A 23,033-nucleotide genomic window follows, 5' to 3' on the forward strand; every position below is an offset into this window, starting at 1 on the left:
CAGGTAGCAACCCCAGATTCCTCCACGGAAGATACCCAAGATGATTTTTCTCTCTTGACAGTGGTCCATCCTGCGGGACCTACCCAGAACTCCTCCCAAGCGTCTCCCGCATAGTTTTCTCCAGTGCTTTAGGGCCCTGTGGTCCCGGGTAGCAACCCCAGACTCCTCCAGGGAAGATACCCGAGATGATTTTTCTCCTTGGACAATGCTCCATCCTCTGGGAATCAATAGAGACTCCTTGCCGGTATGTCCCTGAGTCTTTATTCCGGTGGTTTAGGGCCCTGTAATCCCGGGTAGCAACCCCAGACTCCTCCAGGGAAGATACCCGAGATGATTTTTCTCCTTGGACAAGGCTCCATCCTCTGGGATGCATCCGAGACTTGTCGCAGCTATGTCCCTGAGTCTTTTTTCTTGCGGTTTAGGGTTCTGTCATCCCAGGTAGCAACCCCAGACTCCTCCAGGGAAGATACCCGAGATGATTTTTCTCTTTGGACAATGCTCCATTTTCTGGGAAGTATCGGAGATTTCTTGCAGGTATGTCCCTGAGTCTTTATTCCGGTGGTTTAGGGCCCTGTAATCCCGGGTAGCAACCCCAGACTCCTCCAGGGAAGATACCCGAGATGATTTTTCTCCTTGGACAATGCTCCATCTTCTGGGATGCATCTGAGATTTCTCCCAGGCGTCTCCCGCAGAGTTTTCTCCAGTGCTTTAGGGCCCTGTGATCCCGGGTAGCAACCCCAGACTCCTCCAGGGAAGATACCCGAGATGATTTTTCTCCTTGGACAATGCTCCATCTTCTGGGATGCATCTGAGATTCCTCCCAGGCATCTCCCGCAGACTTTTTTCCTGTGGTTTGGGTCCATGTAATCCCGGGTAGCAACCCCAGACTCCTCCAGGGAAGACACCCGAGATGATTTTTCTCCTTGGACAAGGCTCCATCCTCTGGGATGCATCCAAGACTTGTCGCAGCTATGTCCCTGAGTCTTTTTTCTCGCGGTTTAGGGTTCTGTCATCCCAGGTACCAACCCCAGACTCCTCCAGGGAAGACACCCAAGATGATTTTTCTGTCTTGACAGTGGTCCATCCTGCGGGACCTTCCAGAACTCCTCCCAAGCGTCTCCCGCATAGTTTTCTCCAGTGCTTTAGGGCCCTGTGGTCCCGGGTAGCAACCCCAGACTCCTCCAGGGAAGATACCCGAGATGATTTTTCTCCTTGGACAATGCTCCATCCTCTGGGAATCAATAGAGACTCCTTGCCGGTATGTCCCTGAGTCTTTATTCCGGTGGTTTAGGGCCCTGTAATCCCGGGTAGCAACCCCAGACTCCTCCAGGGAAGATACCCGAGATGATTTTTCTCCTTGGACAAGGCTCCATCCTCTGGGATGCATCCGAGACTTGTCGCAGCTATGTCCCTGAGTCTTTTTTCTTGCGGTTTAGGGTTCTGTCATCCCAGGTAGCAACCCCAGACTCCTCCAGGGAAGATACCCGAGATGATTTTTCTCTTTGGACAACGCTCCATTTTCTGGGAAGCATCGGAGATTCCTTGCAGGTATGTCCCTGAGTCTTTATTCCGGTGGTTTAGGGCCCTGTAATCCCGGGTAGCAAACCCAGACTCCTCCAGGGAAGATACCCGAGATGATTTTTCTCCTTGGACAATGCTCCATCTTCTGGGATGCATCTGAGATTTCTCCCAGGCGTCTCACGCAGAGTTTTCTCCAGTGCTTTAGGGCCCTGTGATCCCGGGTAGCAACCCCAGACTCCTCCAGGGAAGATACCCGAGATGATTTTTCTCCTTGGACAATGCTCCATCTTCTGGGATGCATCTGAGATTCCTCCCAGGCATCTCCCGCAGACTTTTTTCCTGTGGTTTTGGTCCCTGTCATCCCGGGTAGCAACCCCAGACTCCTCCAGGGAAGACACCCGAGATGATTTTTCTCCTTGGACAAGGCTCCATCCTCTGGGATGCATCCGAGACTTGTCGCAGCTATGTCCCTGAGTCTTTTTTCTCGCGGTTTAGGGTTCTGTCATCCCAGGTAGCAACCCCAGATTCCTCCACGGAAGATACCCAAGATGATTTTTCTCTCTTGACAGTGGTCCATCCTGCGGGACCTACCCAGAACTCCTCCCAAGCGTCTCCCGCATAGTTTTCTCCAGTGCTTTAGGGCCCTGTGGTCCCGGGTAGCAACCCCAGACTCCTCCAGGGAAGATACCCGAGATGATTTTTCTCCTTGGACAATGCTCCATCCTCTGGGAATCAATAGAGACTCCTTGCCGGTATGTCCCTGAGTCTTTATTCCGGTGGTTTAGAGCCCTGTAATCCCAGGTAGCAACCCCAGACTCCTCCAGGGAAGATACCCGAGATGATTTTTCTCCTTGGACAAGGCTCCATCCTCTGGGATGCATCCGAGACTTGTCGCAGCTATGTCCCTGAGTCTTTTTTCTTGCGGTTTAGGGTTCTGTCATCCCAGGTAGCAACCCCAGACTCCTCCAGGGAAGATACCCGAGATGATTTTTCTCTTTGGACAACGCTCCATTTTCTGGGAAGCATCGGAGATTCCTTGCAGGTATGTCCCTGAGTCTTTATTCCGGTGGTTTAGGGCCCTGTAATCCCGGGTAGCAAACCCAGACTCCTCCAGGGAAGATACCCGAGATGATTTTTCTCCTTGGACAATGCTCCATCTTCTGGGATGCATCTGAGATTTCTCCCAGGCGTCTCACGCAGAGTTTTCTCCAGTGCTTTAGGGCCCTGTGATCCCGGGTAGCAACCCCAGACTCCTCCAGGGAAGATACCCGAGATGATTTTTCTCCTTGGACAATGCTCCATCTTCTGGGATGCATCTGAGATTCCTCCCAGGCATCTCCCGCAGACTTTTTTCCTGTGGTTTTGGTCCCTGTCATCCCGGGTAGCAACCCCAGACTCCTCCAGGGAAGACACCCGAGATGATTTTTCTCCTTGGACAAGGCTCCATCCTCTGGGATGCATCCGAGACTTGTCGCAGCTATGTCCCTGAGTCTTTTTTCTCGCGGTTTAGGGTTCTGTCATCCCAGGTAGCAACCCCAGATTCCTCCACGGAAGATACCCAAGATGATTTTTCTCTCTTGACAGTGGTCCATCCTGCGGGACCTACCCAGAACTCCTCCCAAGCGTCTCCCGCATAGTTTTCTCCAGTGCTTTAGGGCCCTGTGGTCCCGGGTAGCAACCCCAGACTCCTCCAGGGAAGATACCCGAGATGATTTTTCTCCTTGGACAATGCTCCATCCTCTGGGAATCAATAGAGACTCCTTGCCGGTATGTCCCTGAGTCTTTATTCCGGTGGTTTAGAGCCCTGTAATCCCAGGTAGCAACCCCAGACTCCTCCAGGGAAGATACCCGAGATGATTTTTCTCCTTGGACAAGGCTCCATCCTCTGGGATGCATCCGAGACTTGTCGCAGCTATGTCCCTGAGTCTTTTTTCTTGCGGTTTAGGGTTCTGTCATCCCAGGTAGCAACCCCAGACTCCTCCAGGGAAGATACCCGAGATGATTTTTCTCTTTGGACAACGCTCCATTTTCTGGGAAGCATCGGAGATTCCTTGCAGGTATGTCCCTGAGTCTTTATTCCGGTGGTTTAGGGCCCTGTAATCCCGGGTAGCAAACCCAGACTCCTCCAGGGAAGATACCCGAGATGATTTTTCTCCTTGGACAATGCTCCATCTTCTGGGATGCATCTGAGATTCCTCCCAGGCGTCTCCCGCAGACATTTTTCCTGTGGTTTGGGTCCCTGTAATCCCGGGTAGCAACCCCAGACTCCTCCAGGGAAGATACCCGAGATGATTTTTCTCTTTTGACAATGCTCCATTTTCTGGGAAGCATCGGAGATTCCTTGCAGGTATGTCCCTAAGTCTTTATTCCGGTGGTTTAGGGCCCTGTAATCCCGGGTAGCAAACCCAGACTCCTCCAGGGAAGATACCCGAGATGATTTTTCTCCTTGGACAATGCTCCATCTTCTGGGATGCATCTGAGATTTCTCCCAGGTGTCTCCCGCAGAGTTTTCTCCAGTGCTTTAGGGCCCTGTGGTCCCGGGTAGCAACCCCAGACTCCTCCAGGGAAGATACCCGAGATGATTTTTCTCCTTGGACAATGCTCCATCCTCTGGGAATCAATAGAGACTCCTTGCCGGTATGTCCCTGAGTCTTTATTCCGGTGGTTTAGGGCCCTGTAATCCCGGGTAGCAACCCCAGACTCCTCCAGGGAAGATACCCGAGATGATTTTTCTCCTTGGACAAGGCTCCATCCTCTGGGATGCATCCGAGACTTGTCGCAGCTATGTCCCTGAGTCTTTTTTCTTGCGGTTTAGGGTTCTGTCATCCCAGGTAGCAACCCCAGACTCCTCCAGGGAAGATACCCGAGATGATTTTTCTCTTTGGACAACGCTCCATTTTCTGGGAAGCATCGGAGATTCCTTGCAGGTATGTCCCTGAGTCTTTATTCCGGTGGTTTAGGGCCCTGTAATCCCGGGTAGCAAACCCAGACTCCTCCAGGGAAGATACCCGAGATGATTTTTCTCCTTGGACAATGCTCCATCTTCTGGGATGCATCTGAGATTTCTCCCAGGCGTCTCCCGCAGAGTTTTCTCTAGTGCTTTAGGGCCCTGTGATCCCGGGTAGCAACCCCAGACTCCTCCAGGGAAGATACCCGAGATGATTTTTCTCCTTGGACAATGCTCCATCTTCTGGGATGCATCTGAGATTCCTCCCAGGCATCTCCCGCAGACTTTTTTCCTGTGGTTTGGGTCCATGTAATCCCGGGTAGCAACCCCAGACTCCTCCAGGGAAGATACCCGAGATGATTTTTCTCCTTGGACAAGGCTCCATCCTCTGGGATGCATCCGAGACTTGTCGCAGCTATGTCCCTGAGTCTTTTTTCTTGCGGTTTAGGGTTCTGTCATCCCAGGTACCAACCCCAGACTCCTCCAGGGAAGACACCCAAGATGATTTTTCTGTCTTGACAGTGGTCCATCCTGCGGGACCTTCCCAGAACTCCTCCCAAGCGTCTCCCGCATAGTTTTCTCCAGTGCTTTAGGGCCCTGTGGTCCCGGGTAGCAACCCCAGACTCCTCCAGGGAAGATACCCGAGATGATTTTTCTCCTTGGACAATGCTCCATCCTCTGGGAATCAATAGAGACTCCTTTCCGGTATGTCCCTGAGTCTTTATTCCGGTGGTTTAGGGCCCTGTAATCCCGGGTAGCAACCCCAGACTCCTCCAGGGAAGATACCCAAGATGATTTTTCTGCTTGGACAAATCTCCATCCTGTGGGATGCATCTGAGATTCCTCCCAGGCGTCTCCCGCAGACTTTTTTCCTGTGGTTTGGGTCCCTGTCATCCCGGGTAGCAACCCCAGACTCCTTCAGGGAAGATACCCGAGATGATTTTTCTCCTTGGACAATGCTCCATCCTCTGGAATGCATCCGAGACTTGTCGCAGCTATGTCCCTGAGTCTTTTTTCTCGCGGTTTAGGGTTCTGTCATCCCAGGTAGCAACCCCAGACTCCTCCAGGGAAGACACCCAAGATGATTTCTCTCTCTTGACAGTGGTCCATCTCGCGGGATCTACCCAGAACTCCTCCCAGGAGTCTCACGCAGAGTGTTCTCCAGTGCTTTAGGGCCCTGTGATCCCGGGTAGCAACCCCAGACTCCTCCAGGGAAGATACCCGAGATGATTTTTCTCCTTGGACAATGCTCCATCTTCTGGGATGCATCTGAGATTCCTCCCAGGCATCTCCCGCAGACTTTTTTCCTGTGGTTTGGTGCATGTAATCCCGGGTAGCAACCCCAGACTCCTCCAGGGAAGACACCCGAGATGATTTTTCTCCTTGGACAAGGCTCCATCCTCTGGGATGCATCCGAGACTTGTCGCAGCTATGTCCCTGAGTCTTTTTTCTCGCGGTTTAGGGTTCTGTCATCCCAGGTAGCAACCCCAGATTCCTCCACGGAAGATACCCAAGATGATTTTTCTCTCTTGACAGTGGTCCATCCTGCGGGACCTACCCAGAACTCCTCCCAAGCGTCTCCCGCATAGTTTTCTCCAGTGCTTTAGGGCCCTGTGGTCCCGGGTAGCAACCCCAGACTCCTCCAGGGAAGATACCCGAGATGATTTTTCTCCTTGGACAATGCTCCATCCTCTGGGAATCAATAGAGACTCCTTGCCGGTATGTCCCTGAGTCTTTATTCCGGTGGTTTAGGGCCCTGTAATCCCGGGTAGCAACCCCAGACTCCTCCAGGGAAGATACCCGAGATGATTTTTCTCCTTGGACAATGCTCCATCTTCTGGGATGCATCTGAGATTTCTCCCAGGCGTCTCCCGCAGAGTTTTCTCCAGTGCTTTAGGGCCCTGTGATCCCGGGTAGCAACCCCAGACTCCTCCAGGGAAGATACCCGAGATGATTTTTCTCCTTGGACAATGCTCCATCTTCTGGGATGCATCTGAGATTCCTCCCAGGCATCTCCCGCAGACTTTTTTCCTGTGGTTTGGGTCCCTGTCATCCCGGGTAGCAACCCCAGACTCCTCCAGGGAAGACACCCGAGATGATTTTTCTCCTTGGACAAGGCTCCATCCTCTGGGATGCATCCGAGACTTGTCGCAGCTATGTCCCTGAGTCTTTTTTCTTGCGGTTTAGGGTTCTGTCATCCCAGGTAGCAACCCCAGACTCCTCCAGGGAAGATACCCGAGATGATTTTTCTCTTTGGACAATGCTCCATTTTCTGGGAAGCATCGGAGATTCCTTGCAGGTATGTCCCTGAGTCTTTATTCCGGTGGTTTAGGGCCCTGTAATCCCGGGTAGCAAACCCAGACTCCTCCAGGGAAGATACCCGAGATGATTTTTCTCCTTGGACAATGCTCCATCTTCTGGGATGCATCTGAGATTTCTCCCAGGCGTCTCCCGCAGAGTTTTCTCCAGTGCTTTAGGGCCCTGTGATCCCGGGTAGCAACCCCAGACTCCTCCAGGGAAGATACCCGAGATGATTTTTCTCCTTGGACAATGCTCCATCTTCTGGGATGCATCTGAGATTCCTCCCAGGCATCTCCCGCAGACTTTTTTCCTGTGGTTTGGGTCCATGTAATCCCGGGTAGCAACCCCAGACTCCTCCAGGGAAGACACCCGAGATGATTTTTCTCCTTGGACAAGGCTCCATCCTCTGGGATGCATCCAAGACTTGTCGCAGCTATGTCCCTGAGTCTTTTTTCTCGCGGTTTAGGGTTCTGTCATCCCAGGTACCAACCCCAGACTCCTCCAGGGAAGACACCCAAGATGATTTTTCTGTCTTGACAGTGGTCCATCCTGCGGGACCTTCCAGAACTCCTCCCAAGCGTCTCCCGCATAGTTTTCTCCAGTGCTTTAGGGCCCTGTGGTCCCGGGTAGCAACCCCAGACTCCTCCAGGGAAGATACCCGAGATGATTTTTCTCCTTGGACAATGCTCCATCCTCTGGGAATCAATAGAGACTCCTTGCCGGTATGTCCCTGAGTCTTTATTCCGGTGGTTTAGGGCCCTGTAATCCCGGGTAGCAACCCCAGACTCCTCCAGGGAAGATACCCGAGATGATTTTTCTCCTTGGACAATGCTCCATCTTCTGGGATGCATCTGAGATTTCTCCCAGGCGTCTCCCGCAGAGTTTTCTCCAGTGCTTTAGGGCCCTGTGATCCCGGGTAGCAACCCCAGACTCCTCCAGGGAAGATACCCGAGATGATTTTTCTCCTTGGACAATGCTCCATCTTCTGGGATGCATCTGAGATTCCTCCCAGGCATCTCCCGCAGACTTTTTTCCTGTGGTTTGGGTCCCTGTCATCCCGGGTAGCAACCCCAGACTCCTCCAGGGAAGACACCCGAGATGATTTTTCTCCTTGGACAAGGCTCCATCCTCTGGGATGCATCCGAGACTTGTCGCAGCTATGTCCCTGAGTCTTTTTTCTCGCGGTTTAGGGTTCTGTCATCCCAGGTAGCAACCCCAGATTCCTCCACGGAAGATACCCAAGATGATTTTTCTCTCTTGACAGTGGTCCATCCTGCGGGACCTACCCAGAACTCCTCCCAAGCGTCTCCCGCATAGTTTTCTCCAGTGCTTTAGGGCCCTGTGGTCCCGGGTAGCAACCCCAGACTCCTCCAGGGAAGATACCCGAGATGATTTTTCTCCTTGGACAATGCTCCATCCTCTGGGAATCAATAGAGACTCCTTGCCGGTATGTCCCTGAGTCTTTATTCCGGTGGTTTAGGGCCCTGTAATCCCGGGTAGCAACCCCAGACTCCTCCAGGGAAGATACCCGAGATGATTTTTCTCCTTGGACAAGGCTCCATCCTCTGGGATGCATCCGAGACTTGTCGCAGCTATGTCCCTGAGTCTTTTTTCTTGCGGTTTAGGGTTCTGTCATCCCAGGTAGCAACCCCAGACTCCTCCAGGGAAGATACCCGAGATGATTTTTCTCTTTGGACAATGCTCCATTTTCTGGGAAGTATCGGAGATTTCTTGCAGGTATGTCCCTGAGTCTTTATTCCGGTGGTTTAGGGCCCTGTAATCCCGGGTAGCAACCCCAGACTCCTCCAGGGAAGATACCCGAGATGATTTTTCTCCTTGGACAATGCTCCATCTTCTGGGATGCATCTGAGATTTCTCCCAGGCGTCTCCCGCAGAGTTTTCTCCAGTGCTTTAGGGCCCTGTGATCCCGGGTAGCAACCCCAGACTCCTCCAGGGAAGATACCCGAGATGATTTTTCTCCTTGGACAATGCTCCATCTTCTGGGATGCATCTGAGATTCCTCCCAGGCATCTCCCGCAGACTTTTTTCCTGTGGTTTGGGTCCATGTAATCCCGGGTAGCAACCCCAGACTCCTCCAGGGAAGACACCCGAGATGATTTTTCTCCTTGGACAAGGCTCCATCCTCTGGGATGCATCCAAGACTTGTCGCAGCTATGTCCCTGAGTCTTTTTTCTCGCGGTTTAGGGTTCTGTCATCCCAGGTACCAACCCCAGACTCCTCCAGGGAAGACACCCAAGATGATTTTTCTGTCTTGACAGTGGTCCATCCTGCGGGACCTTCCAGAACTCCTCCCAAGCGTCTCCCGCATAGTTTTCTCCAGTGCTTTAGGGCCCTGTGGTCCCGGGTAGCAACCCCAGACTCCTCCAGGGAAGATACCCGAGATGATTTTTCTCCTTGGACAATGCTCCATCCTCTGGGAATCAATAGAGACTCCTTGCCGGTATGTCCCTGAGTCTTTATTCCGGTGGTTTAGGGCCCTGTAATCCCGGGTAGCAACCCCAGACTCCTCCAGGGAAGATACCCGAGATGATTTTTCTCCTTGGACAAGGCTCCATCCTCTGGGATGCATCCGAGACTTGTCGCAGCTATGTCCCTGAGTCTTTTTTCTTGCGGTTTAGGGTTCTGTCATCCCAGGTAGCAACCCCAGACTCCTCCAGGGAAGATACCCGAGATGATTTTTCTCTTTGGACAACGCTCCATTTTCTGGGAAGCATCGGAGATTCCTTGCAGGTATGTCCCTGAGTCTTTATTCCGGTGGTTTAGGGCCCTGTAATCCCGGGTAGCAAACCCAGACTCCTCCAGGGAAGATACCCGAGATGATTTTTCTCCTTGGACAATGCTCCATCTTCTGGGATGCATCTGAGATTTCTCCCAGGCGTCTCACGCAGAGTTTTCTCCAGTGCTTTAGGGCCCTGTGATCCCGGGTAGCAACCCCAGACTCCTCCAGGGAAGATACCCGAGATGATTTTTCTCCTTGGACAATGCTCCATCTTCTGGGATGCATCTGAGATTCCTCCCAGGCATCTCCCGCAGACTTTTTTCCTGTGGTTTTGGTCCCTGTCATCCCGGGTAGCAACCCCAGACTCCTCCAGGGAAGACACCCGAGATGATTTTTCTCCTTGGACAAGGCTCCATCCTCTGGGATGCATCCGAGACTTGTCGCAGCTATGTCCCTGAGTCTTTTTTCTCGCGGTTTAGGGTTCTGTCATCCCAGGTAGCAACCCCAGATTCCTCCACGGAAGATACCCAAGATGATTTTTCTCTCTTGACAGTGGTCCATCCTGCGGGACCTACCCAGAACTCCTCCCAAGCGTCTCCCGCATAGTTTTCTCCAGTGCTTTAGGGCCCTGTGGTCCCGGGTAGCAACCCCAGACTCCTCCAGGGAAGATACCCGAGATGATTTTTCTCCTTGGACAATGCTCCATCCTCTGGGAATCAATAGAGACTCCTTGCCGGTATGTCCCTGAGTCTTTATTCCGGTGGTTTAGAGCCCTGTAATCCCAGGTAGCAACCCCAGACTCCTCCAGGGAAGATACCCGAGATGATTTTTCTCCTTGGACAAGGCTCCATCCTCTGGGATGCATCCGAGACTTGTCGCAGCTATGTCCCTGAGTCTTTTTTCTTGCGGTTTAGGGTTCTGTCATCCCAGGTAGCAACCCCAGACTCCTCCAGGGAAGATACCCGAGATGATTTTTCTCTTTGGACAACGCTCCATTTTCTGGGAAGCATCGGAGATTCCTTGCAGGTATGTCCCTGAGTCTTTATTCCGGTGGTTTAGGGCCCTGTAATCCCGGGTAGCAAACCCAGACTCCTCCAGGGAAGATACCCGAGATGATTTTTCTCCTTGGACAATGCTCCATCTTCTGGGATGCATCTGAGATTCCTCCCAGGCGTCTCCCGCAGACATTTTTCCTGTGGTTTGGGTCCCTGTAATCCCGGGTAGCAACCCCAGACTCCTCCAGGGAAGATACCCGAGATGATTTTTCTCTTTTGACAATGCTCCATTTTCTGGGAAGCATCGGAGATTCCTTGCAGGTATGTCCCTAAGTCTTTATTCCGGTGGTTTAGGGCCCTGTAATCCCGGGTAGCAAACCCAGACTCCTCCAGGGAAGATACCCGAGATGATTTTTCTCCTTGGACAATGCTCCATCTTCTGGGATGCATCTGAGATTTCTCCCAGGTGTCTCCCGCAGAGTTTTCTCCAGTGCTTTAGGGCCCTGTGGTCCCGGGTAGCAACCCCAGACTCCTCCAGGGAAGATACCCGAGATGATTTTTCTCCTTGGACAATGCTCCATCCTCTGGGAATCAATAGAGACTCCTTGCCGGTATGTCCCTGAGTCTTTATTCCGGTGGTTTAGGGCCCTGTAATCCCGGGTAGCAACCCCAGACTCCTCCAGGGAAGATACCCGAGATGATTTTTCTCCTTGGACAAGGCTCCATCCTCTGGGATGCATCCGAGACTTGTCGCAGCTATGTCCCTGAGTCTTTTTTCTTGCGGTTTAGGGTTCTGTCATCCCAGGTAGCAACCCCAGACTCCTCCAGGGAAGATACCCGAGATGATTTTTCTCTTTGGACAACGCTCCATTTTCTGGGAAGCATCGGAGATTCCTTGCAGGTATGTCCCTGAGTCTTTATTCCGGTGGTTTAGGGCCCTGTAATCCCGGGTAGCAAACCCAGACTCCTCCAGGGAAGATACCCGAGATGATTTTTCTCCTTGGACAATGCTCCATCTTCTGGGATGCATCTGAGATTTCTCCCAGGCGTCTCCCGCAGAGTTTTCTCTAGTGCTTTAGGGCCCTGTGATCCCGGGTAGCAACCCCAGACTCCTCCAGGGAAGATACCCGAGATGATTTTTCTCCTTGGACAATGCTCCATCTTCTGGGATGCATCTGAGATTCCTCCCAGGCATCTCCCGCAGACTTTTTTCCTGTGGTTTGGGTCCATGTAATCCCGGGTAGCAACCCCAGACTCCTCCAGGGAAGATACCCGAGATGATTTTTCTCCTTGGACAAGGCTCCATCCTCTGGGATGCATCCGAGACTTGTCGCAGCTATGTCCCTGAGTCTTTTTTCTTGCGGTTTAGGGTTCTGTCATCCCAGGTACCAACCCCAGACTCCTCCAGGGAAGACACCCAAGATGATTTTTCTGTCTTGACAGTGGTCCATCCTGCGGGACCTTCCCAGAACTCCTCCCAAGCGTCTCCCGCATAGTTTTCTCCAGTGCTTTAGGGCCCTGTGGTCCCGGGTAGCAACCCCAGACTCCTCCAGGGAAGATACCCGAGATGATTTTTCTCCTTGGACAATGCTCCATCCTCTGGGAATCAATAGAGACTCCTTGCCGGTATGTCCCTGAGTCTTTATTCCGGTGGTTTAGGGCCCTGTAATCCCGGGTAGCAACCCCAGACTCCTCCAGGGAAGATACCCAAGATGATTTTTCTGCTTGGACAAATCTCCATCCTGTGGGATGCATCTGAGATTCCTCCCAGGCGTCTCCCGCAGACTTTTTTCCTGTGGTTTGGGTCCCTGTCATCCCGGGTAGCAACCCCAGACTCCTTCAGGGAAGATACCCGAGATGATTTTTCTCCTTGGACAATGCTCCATCCTCTGGAATGCATCCGAGACTTGTCGCAGCTATGTCCCTGAGTCTTTTTTCTCGCGGTTTAGGGTTCTGTCATCCCAGGTAGCAACCCCAGACTCCTCCAGGGAAGACACCCAAGATGATTTCTCTCTCTTGACAGTGGTCCATCTCGCGGGATCTACCCAGAACTCCTCCCAGGAGTCTCACGCAGAGTTTTCTCCAGTGCTTTAGGGCCCTGTGATCCCGGGTAGCAACCCCAGACTCCTCCAGGGAAGATACCCGAGATGATTTTTCTCCTTGGACAATGCTCCATCTTCTGGGATGCATCTGAGATTCCTCCCAGGCATCTCCCGCAGACTTTTTTCCTGTGGTTTGGTGCATGTAATCCCGGGTAGCAACCCCAGACTCCTCCAGGGAAGACACCCGAGATGATTTTTCTCCTTGGACAAGGCTCCATCCTCTGGGATGCATCCGAGACTTGTCGCAGCTATGTCCCTGAGTCTTTTTTCTCGCGGTTTAGGGTTCTGTCATCCCAGGTAGCAACCCCAGATTCCTCCACGGAAGATACCCAAGATGATTTTTCTCTCTTGACAGTGGTCCATCCTGCGGGACCTACCCAGAACTCCTCCCAAGCGTCTCCCGCATAGTTTTCTCCAGTGCTTTAGGGCCCTGTGGTCCCGGGTAGCAACCCCAGACTCCTCCAGGGAAGATACCCGAGATGATTTTTCTCCTTGGACAATGCTCCATCCTCTGGGAATCAATAGAGACTCCTTGCCGGTATGTCCCTGAGTCTTTATTCCGGTGGTTTAGGGCCCTGTAATCCCGGGTAGCAACCCCAGACTCCTCCAGGGAAGATACCCGAGATGATTTTTCTCCTTGGACAATGCTCCATCTTCTGGGATGCATCTGAGATTTCTCCCAGGCGTCTCCCGCAGAGTTTTCTCCAGTGCTTTAGGGCCCTGTGATCCCGGGTAGCAACCCCAGACTCCTCCAGGGAAGATACCCGAGATGATTTTTCTCCTTGGACAATGCTCCATCTTCTGGGATGCATCTGAGATTCCTCCCAGGCATCTCCCGCAGACTTTTTTCCTGTGGTTTGGGTCCCTGTCATCCCGGGTAGCAACCCCAGACTCCTCCAGGGAAGACACCCGAGATGATTTTTCTCCTTGGACAAGGCTCCATCCTCTGGGATGCATCCGAGACTTGTCGCAGCTATGTCCCTGAGTCTTTTTTCTTGCGGTTTAGGGTTCTGTCATCCCAGGTAGCAACCCCAGACTCCTCCAGGGAAGATACCCGAGATGATTTTTCTCTTTGGACAATGCTCCATTTTCTGGGAAGCATCGGAGATTCCTTGCAGGTATGTCCCTGAGTCTTTATTCCGGTGGTTTAGGGCCCTGTAATCCCGGGTAGCAAACCCAGACTCCTCCAGGGAAGATACCCGAGATGATTTTTCTCCTTGGACAATGCTCCATCTTCTGGGATGCATCTGAGATTTCTCCCAGGCGTCTCCCGCAGAGTTTTCTCCAGTGCTTTAGGGCCCTGTGATCCCGGGTAGCAACCCCAGACTCCTCCAGGGAAGATACCCGAGATGATTTTTCTCCTTGGACAATGCTCCATCTTCTGGGATGCATCTGAGATTCCTCCCAGGCATCTCCCGCAGACTTTTTTCCTGTGGTTTGGGTCCATGTAATCCCGGGTAGCAACCCCAGACTCCTCCAGGGAAGACACCCGAGATGATTTTTCTCCTTGGACAAGGCTCCATCCTCTGGGATGCATCCAAGACTTGTCGCAGCTATGTCCCTGAGTCTTTTTTCTCGCGGTTTAGGGTTCTGTCATCCCAGGTACCAACCCCAGACTCCTCCAGGGAAGACACCCAAGATGATTTTTCTGTCTTGACAGTGGTCCATCCTGCGGGACCTTCCAGAACTCCTCCCAAGCGTCTCCCGCATAGTTTTCTCCAGTGCTTTAGGGCCCTGTGGTCCCGGGTAGCAACCCCAGACTCCTCCAGGGAAGATACCCGAGATGATTTTTCTCCTTGGACAATGCTCCATCCTCTGGGAATCAATAGAGACTCCTTGCCGGTATGTCCCTGAGTCTTTATTCCGGTGGTTTAGGGCCCTGTAATCCCGGGTAGCAACCCCAGACTCCTCCAGGGAAGATACCCGAGATGATTTTTCTCCTTGGACAATGCTCCATCTTCTGGGATGCATCTGAGATTTCTCCCAGGCGTCTCCCGCAGAGTTTTCTCCAGTGCTTTAGGGCCCTGTGATCCCGGGTAGCAACCCCAGACTCCTCCAGGGAAGATACCCGAGATGATTTTTCTCCTTGGACAATGCTCCATCTTCTGGGATGCATCTGAGATTCCTCCCAGGCATCTCCCGCAGACTTTTTTCCTGTGGTTTGGGTCCCTGTCATCCCGGGTAGCAACCCCAGACTCCTCCAGGGAAGACACCCGAGATGATTTTTCTCCTTGGACAAGGCTCCATCCTCTGGGATGCATCCAAGACTTGTCGCAGCTATGTCCCTGAGTCTTTTTTCTCGCGGTTTAGGGTTCTGTCATCCCAGGTACCAACCCCAGACTCCTCCAGGGAAGACACCCAAGATGATTTTTCTGTCTTGACAGTGGTCCATCCTGCGGGACCTTCCCAGAACTCCTCCCAAGCGTCTCCCGCATAGTTTTCTCCAGTGCTTTAGGGCCCTGTGGTCCCGGGTAGCAACCCCAGACTCCTCCAGGGAAGATACCCGAGATGATTTTTCTCCTTGGACAATGCTCCATCCTCTGGGAATCAATAGAGACTCCTTGCCGGTATGTCCCTGAGTCTTTATTCCGGTGGTTTAGGGCCCTGTAATCCCGGGTAGCAACCCCAGACTCCTCCAGGGAAGATACCCGAGATGATTTTTCTCCTTGGACAAGGCTCCATCCTCTGGGATGCATCCGAGACTTGTCGCAGCTATGTCCCTGAGTCTTTTTTCTTGCGGTTTAGGGTTCTGTCATCCCAGGTAGCAACCCCAGACTCCTCCAGGGAAGATACCCGAGATGATTTTTCTCTTTGGACAACGCTCCATTTTCTGGGAAGCATCGGAGATTCCTTGCAGGTATGTCCCTGAGTCTTTATTCCGGTGGTTTAGGGCCCTGTAATCCCGGGTAGCAAACCCAGACTCCTCCAGGGAAGATACCCGAGATGATTTTTCTCCTTGGACAATGCTCCATCTTCTGGGATGCATCTGAGATTTCTCCCAGGCGTCTCCCGCAGAGTTTTCTCCAGTGCTTTAGGGCCCTGTGATCCCGGGTAGCAACCCCAGACTCCTCCAGGGAAGATACCCGAGATGATTTTTCTCCTTGGACAATGCTCCATCTTCTGGGATGCATCTGAGATTCCTCCCAGGCGTCTCCCGCAGACATTTTTCCTGTGGTTTGGGTCCCTGTCATCCCGGGTAGCAATCCCAGACTCCTCCAGGGAAGATACCCGAGATGATTTTTCTCCTTGGACAAGGCTCCATCCTCTGGGATGCATCCGAGACTTGTCACAGCTATGTCCCTGAGTCTTTTTTCTTGCGGTTTAGGGTTCTGTCATCCCAGGTAGCAACCCCAGACTCCTCCAGGGAAGATACCCGAGATGATTTTTCTCTTTGGACAACGCTCCATTTTCTGGGAAGCATCGGAGATTCCTTGCAGGTATGTCCCTAAGTCTTTATTCCGGTGGTTTAGGGCCCTGTAATCCCGGGTAGCAACCCCAGACTCCTCCAGGGAAGATACCCGAGATGATTTTTCTCCTTGGACAATGCTCCATCTTCTGGGATGCATCTGAGATTTCTCCCAGGCGTCTCCCGCAGAGTTTTCTCCAGTGCTTTAGGGCCCTGTGATCCCGGGTAGCAACCCCAGACTCCTCCAGGGAAGATACCCGAGATGATTTTTCTCCTTGGACAATGCTCGATCTTCTGGGATGCATCTGAGATTCCTCCCAGGCATCTCCCGCAGACTTTTTTCCTGTGGTTTGGTGCATGTAATCCCGGGTAGCAACCCCAGACTCCTCCAGGGAAGACACCCGAGATGATTTTTCTCCTTGGACAAGGCTCCATCCTCTGGGATGCATCCAAGACTTGTCGCAGCTATGTCCCTGAGTCTTTTTTCTTGCGGTTTAGGGTTCTGTCATCCCAGGTAGCAACCCCAGACTCCTCCAGGGAAGATACCCGAGATGATTTTTCTCTTTGGACAACGCTCCATTTTCTGGGAAGCATCGGAGATTCCTTGCAGGTATGTACCTGAGTCTTTATTCCGGTGGTTTAGGGCCCTGTAATCCCGGGTAGCAAACCCAGACTCCTCCAGGGAAGATACCCGAGATGATTTTTCTCCTTGGACAATGCTCCATCTTCTGGGATGCATCTGAGATTTCTCCCAGGCGTCTCCCGCAGAGTTTTCTCCAGTGCTTTAGGGCCCTGTGATCCCGGGTAGCAACCCCAGACTCCTCCAGGGAAGATACCCGAGATGATTTTTCTCCTTGGACAATGCTCCATCTTCTGGGATGCATCTGAGATTCCTCCCAGGCATCTCCCGCAGACTTTTTTCCTGTGGTTTGGGTCCATGTAATCCCGGGTAGCAACCCCGGACTCCTCCAGGGAAGATACCCAAGATGATTTTTCTCCTTGGACAATGCTCCATCTTCTGGGATGCATCTGAGATTCCTCCCAGGCATCTCCCGCAGACTTTTTTCCTGTGGTTTGGTGCATGTAATCCCGGGTAGCAACCCCAGACTCCTCCAGGGAAGACACCCGAGATGATTTTTCTCCTTGGACAAGGCTCCATCCTCTGGGATGAATCCGAGACTTGTCACAGCTATGTCCCTGAGTCTTTTTTCTCGCGGTTTAGGGTTCTGTCATCCCAGGTAGCAACCCCAGACTCCTCCAGGGAAGATACCCGAGATGATTTTTCTCTTTGGACAACGCTCCATTTTCTGGGAAGCATCGGAGATTCCTTGCAGGTATGTCCCTAAGTCTTTATTCCGGTGGTTTAGGGCCCTGTAATCCCGGGTAGCAAACCCAGACTCCTCCAGGGAAGATACCCGAGATGATTTTTCTCCTTGGACAATGCTCCATCTTCTGGGATGCATCTGAGATTTCTCCCAGGCGTCTCCCGCAGAGTTTTCTCCAGTGCTTTAGGGCCCTGTGATCCCGGGTAGCAACCCCAGACTCCTCCAGGGAAGATACCCGAGATGATTTTTCTCCTTGGACAATGCTCCATCTTCTGGGATGCATCTGAGATTCCTCCCAGGCATCTCCCGCAGACTTTTTTCCTGTGGTTTGGTGCATGTAATCCCGGGTAGCAACCCCAGACTCCTCCAGGGAAGACACCCGAGATGATTTTTCTCCTTGGACAAGGCTCCATCCTCTGGGATGCATCCGAGACTCGTTGCAGCTATGTCCCTGAGTCTTTTTTCTCGCCGTTTAGGGTTCTGTCATCCCAGGTAGCAACCCCAGATTCCTCCACGGAAGATACCCAAGATGATTTTTCTCTCTTGACAGTGGTCCATCCTGCGGGACCTTCCCAGAACTCCTCCCAAGCGTCTCCCGCATAGTTTTCTCCAGTGCTTTAGGGCCCTGTGGTCCCGGGTAGCAACCCCAGACTCCTCCAGGGAAGATACCCGAGATGATTTTTCTCCTTGGACAATGCTCCATCCTCTGGGAATCAATAGAGACTCCTTGCCGGTATGTCCCTGAGTCTTTATTCCGGTGGTTTAGGGCCCTGTAATCCCGGGTAGCAACCCCAGACTCCTCCAGGGAAGATACCCGAGATGATTTTTCTCCTTGGACAAGGCTCCATCCCCTGGGATGCATCCGAGACTTGTCGCAGCTATGTCCCTGAGTCTTTTTTCTTGCGGTTTAGGGTTCTGTCATCCCAGGTAGCAACCCCAGACTCCTCCAGGGAAGATACCCGAGATGATTTTTCTCTTTGGACAACGCTCCATTTCCTGGGAAGCATCGGAGATTCCTTGCAGGTATGTCCCTGAGTCTTTATTCCGGTGGTTTAGGGCCCTGTAATCCCGGGTAGCAAACCCAGACTCCTCCAGGGAAGATACCCGAGATGATTTTTCTCCTTGGACAATGCTCCATCTTCTGGGATGCATCTGAGATTTCTCCCAGGCGTCTCCCGCAGAGTTTTCTCCAGTGCTTTAGGGCCCTGTGATCCCGGGTAGCAACCCCAGACTCCTCCAGGGAAGATACCCGAGATGATTTTTCTCCTTGGACAATGCTCCATCTTCTGGGATGCATCTGAGATTCCTCCCAGGCATCTCCCGCAGACTTTTTTCCTGTGGTTTGGGTCCATGTAATCCCGGGTAGCAACCCCAGACTCCTCCAGGGAAGATACCCGAGATGATTTTTCTCCTTGGACAAGGCTCCATCCTCTGGGATGCATCCGAGACTTGTCGCAGCTATGTCCCTGAGTCTTTTTTCTCGCGGTTTAGGGTTCTGTCATCCCAGGTAGCAACCACAGACTCCTCCAGGGAAGACACCCAAGATGATTTTTCTGTCTTGACAGTGGTCCATCCTGCGGGACCTTCCCAGAACTCCTCCCAAGCGTCTCCCGCATAGTTTTCTCCAGTGCTTTAGGGCCCTGTGGTCCCGGGTAGCAACCCCAGACTCCTCCAGGGAAGATACCCGAGATGATTTTTCTCCTTGGACAATGCTCCATCCTCTGGGAATCAATAGAGACTCCTTGCCGGTATGTCCCTGAGTCTTTATTCCGGTGGTTTAGGGCCCTGTAATCCCGGGTAGCAACCCCAGACTCCTCCAGGGAAGATACCCAAGATGATTTTTCTGCTTGGACAAATCTCCATCCTGTGGGATGCATCTGAGATTCCTCCCAGGCGTCTCCCGCAGACTTTTTTCCTGTGGTTTGGGTCCCTGTCATCCCGGGTAGCAACCCCAGACTCCTTCAGGGAAGATACCCGAGATGATTTTTCTCCTTGGACAATGCTCCATCCTCTGGAATGCATCCGAGACTTGTCGCAGCTATGTCCCTGAGTCTTTTTTCTCGCGGTTTAGGGTTCTGTCATCCCAGGTAGCAACCCCAGACTCCTCCAGGGAAGATACCCGAGATGATTTTTCTCCTTGGACAATGCTCCATCTTCTGGGATGCATCTGAGATTCCTCCCAGGCATCTCCCGCAGACTTTTTTCCTGTGGTTTGGGTCCCTGTCATCCCGGGTAGCAACCCCAGACTCCTCCAGGGAAGACACCCGAGATGATTTTTCTCCTTGGACAAGGCTCCATCCTCTGGGATGCATCCGAGACTTGTCGCAGCTATGTCCCTGAGTCTTTTTTCTCGCGGTTTAGGGTTCTGTCATCCCAGGTAGCAACCCCAGATTCCTCCACGGAAGATACCCAAGATGATTTTTCTCTCTTGACAGTGGTCCATCCTGCGGGACCTACCCAGAACTCCTCCCAAGCGTCTCCCGCATAGTTTTCTCCAGTGCTTTAGGGCCCTGTGGTCCCGGGTAGCAACCCCAGACTCCTCCAGGGAAGATACCCGAGATGATTTTTCTCCTTGGACAATGCTCCATCCTCTGGGAATCAATAGAGACTCCTTGCCGGTATGTCCCTGAGTCTTTATTCCGGTGGTTTAGGGCCCTGTAATCCCGGGTAGCAACCCCAGACTCCTCCAGGGAAGATACCCGAGATGATTTTTCTCCTTGGACAAGGCTCCATCCTCTGGGATGCATCCGAGACTTGTCGCAGCTATGTCCCTGAGTCTTTTTTCTTGCGGTTTAGGGTTCTGTCATCCCAGGTAGCAACCCCAGACTCCTCCAGGGAAGATACCCGAGATGATTTTTCTCCTTGGACAATGCTCCATCCTCTGGGAATCAATAGAGACTCCTTGCCGGTATGTCCCTGAGTCTTTATTCCGGTGGTTTAGGGCCCTGTAATCCCGGGTAGCAACCCCAGACTCCTCCAGGGAAGATACCCGAGATGATTTTTCTCCTTGGACAAGGCTCCATCCTCTGGGATGCATCCGAGACTTGTCGCAGCTATGTCCCTGAGTCTTTTTTCTTGCGGTTTAGGGTTCTGTCATCCCAGGTAGCAACCCCAGACTCCTCCAGGGAAGATACCCGAGATGATTTTTCTCTTTGGACAACGCTCCATTTTCTGGGAAGCATCGGAGATTCCTTGCAGGTATGTCCCTGAGTCTTTATTCCGGTGGTTTAGGGCCCTGTAATCCCGGGTAGCAAACCCAGACTCCTCCAGGGAAGATAACCGAGATGATTTTTCTCCTTGGACAATGCTCCATCTTCTGGGATGCATCTGAGATTCCTCCCAGGCATCTCCCGCAGACATTTTTCCTGTGGTTTGGTGCATGTAATCCCGGGTAGCAACCCCAGACTCCTCCAGGGAAGACACCCGAGATGATTTTTCTCCTTGGACAATGCTCCATCCTCTGGGAATCAATAGAGACTCCTTGCCGGTATGTCCCTGAGTCTTTATTCCGGTGGTTTAGGGCCCTGTAATCCCGGGTAGCAACCCCAGACTCCTCCAGGGAAGATACCCGAGATGATTTTTCTCCTTGGACAATGCTCCATCTTCTGGGATGCATCTGAGATTTCTCCCAGGCGTCTCCCGCAGAGTTTTCTCCAGTGCTTTAGGGCCCTGTGATCCCGGGTAGCAACCCCAGACTCCTCCAGGGAAGATACCCGAGATGATTTTTCTCCTTGGACAATGCTCCATCTTCTGGGATGCATCTGAGATTCCTCCCAGGCATCTCCCGCAGACTTTTTTCCTGTGGTTTGGGTCCATGTAATCCCGGGTAGCAACCCCAGACTCCTCCAGGGAAGACACCCGAGATGATTTTTCTCCTTGGACAAGGCTCCATCCTCTGGGATGCATCCAAGACTTGTCGCAGCTATGTCCCTGAGTCTTTTTTCTCGCGGTTTAGGGTTCTGTCATCCCAGGTACCAACCCCAGACTCCTCCAGGGAAGACACCCAAGATGATTTTTCTGTCTTGACAGTGGTCCATCCTGCGGGACCTTCCCAGAACTCCTCCCAAGCGTCTCCCGCATAGTTTTCTCCAGTGCTTTAGGGCCCTGTGGTCCCGGGTAGCAACCCCAGACTCCTCCAGGGAAGATACCCGAGATGATTTTTCTCCTTGGACAATGCTCCATCCTCTGGGAATCAATAGAGACTCCTTGCCGGTATGTCCCTGAGTCTTTATTCCGGTGGTTTAGGGCCCTGTAATCCCGGGTAGCAACCCCAGACTCCTCCAGGGAAGATACCCGAGATGATTTTTCTCCTTGGACAAGGCTCCATCCTCTGGGATGCATCCGAGACTTGTCGCAGCTATGTCCCTGAGTCTTTTTTCTTGCGGTTTAGGGTTCTGTCATCCCAGGTAGCAACCCCAGACTCCTCCAGGGAAGATACCCGAGATGATTTTTCTCTTTGGACAACGCTCCATTTTCTGGGAAGCATCGGAGATTCCTTGCAGGTATGTCCCTGAGTCTTTATTCCGGTGGTTTAGGGCCCTGTAATCCCGGGTAGCAAACCCAGACTCCTCCAGGGAAGATACCCGAGATGATTTTTCTCCTTGGACAATGCTCCATCCTCTGGGAATCAATAGAGACTCCTTGCCGGTATGTCCCTGAGTCTTTATTCCGGTGGTTTAGGGCCCTGTAATCCCGGGTAGCAACCCCAGACTCCTCCAGGGAAGATACCCGAGATGATTTTTCTCCTTGGACAATGCTCCATCTTCTGGGATGCATCTGAGATTTCTCCCAGGCGTCTCCCGCAGAGTTTTCTCCAGTGCTTTAGGGCCCTGTGATCCCGGGTAGCAACCCCAGACTCCTCCAGGGAAGATACCCGAGATGATTTTTCTCCTTGGACAATGCTCCATCTTCTGGGATGCATCTGAGATTCCTCCCAGGCATCTCCCGCAGACTTTTTTCCTGTGGTTTGGGTCCCTGTCATCCCGGGTAGCAACCCCAGACTCCTCCAGGGAAGACACCCGAGATGATTTTTCTCCTTGGACAAGGCTCCATCCTCTGGGATGCATCCAAGACTTGTCGCAGCTATGTCCCTGAGTCTTTTTTCTCGCGGTTTAGGGTTCTGTCATCCCAGGTAGCAACCCCAGACTCCTCCAGGGAAGACACCCAAGATGATTTTTCTGTCTTGACAGTGGTCCATCCTGCGGGACCTTCCCAGAACTCCTCCCAAGCGTCTCCCGCATAGTTTTCTCCAGTGCTTTAGGGCCCTGTGGTCCCGGGTAGCAACCCCAGACTCCTCCAGGGAAGATACCCGAGATGATTTTTCTCCTTGGACAATGCTCCATCCTCTGGGAATCAATAGAGACTCCTTGCCGGTATGTCCCTGAGTCTTTATTCCGGTGGTTTAGGGCCCTGTAATCCCGGGTAGCAACCCCAGACTCCTCCAGGGAAGATACCCGAGATGATTTTTCTCCTTGGACAAGGCTCCATCCTCTGGGATGCATCCGAGACTTGTCGCAGCTATGTCCCTGAGTCTTTTTTCTTGCGGTTTAGGGTTCTGTCATCCCAGGTAGCAACCCCAGACTCCTCCAGGGAAGATACCCGAGATGATTTTTCTCTTTGGACAACGCTCCATTTTCTGGGAAGCATCGGAGATTCCTTGCAGGTATGTCCCTGAGTCTTTATTCCGGTGGTTTAGG

The sequence above is a fragment of the Vanellus vanellus genome, assembly GCF_965231255.1.
Source record: "Vanellus vanellus genome assembly, contig: HAP1_SCAFFOLD_39, whole genome shotgun sequence".
NCBI lineage: Eukaryota > Metazoa > Chordata > Aves > Charadriiformes > Charadriidae > Vanellus > Vanellus vanellus.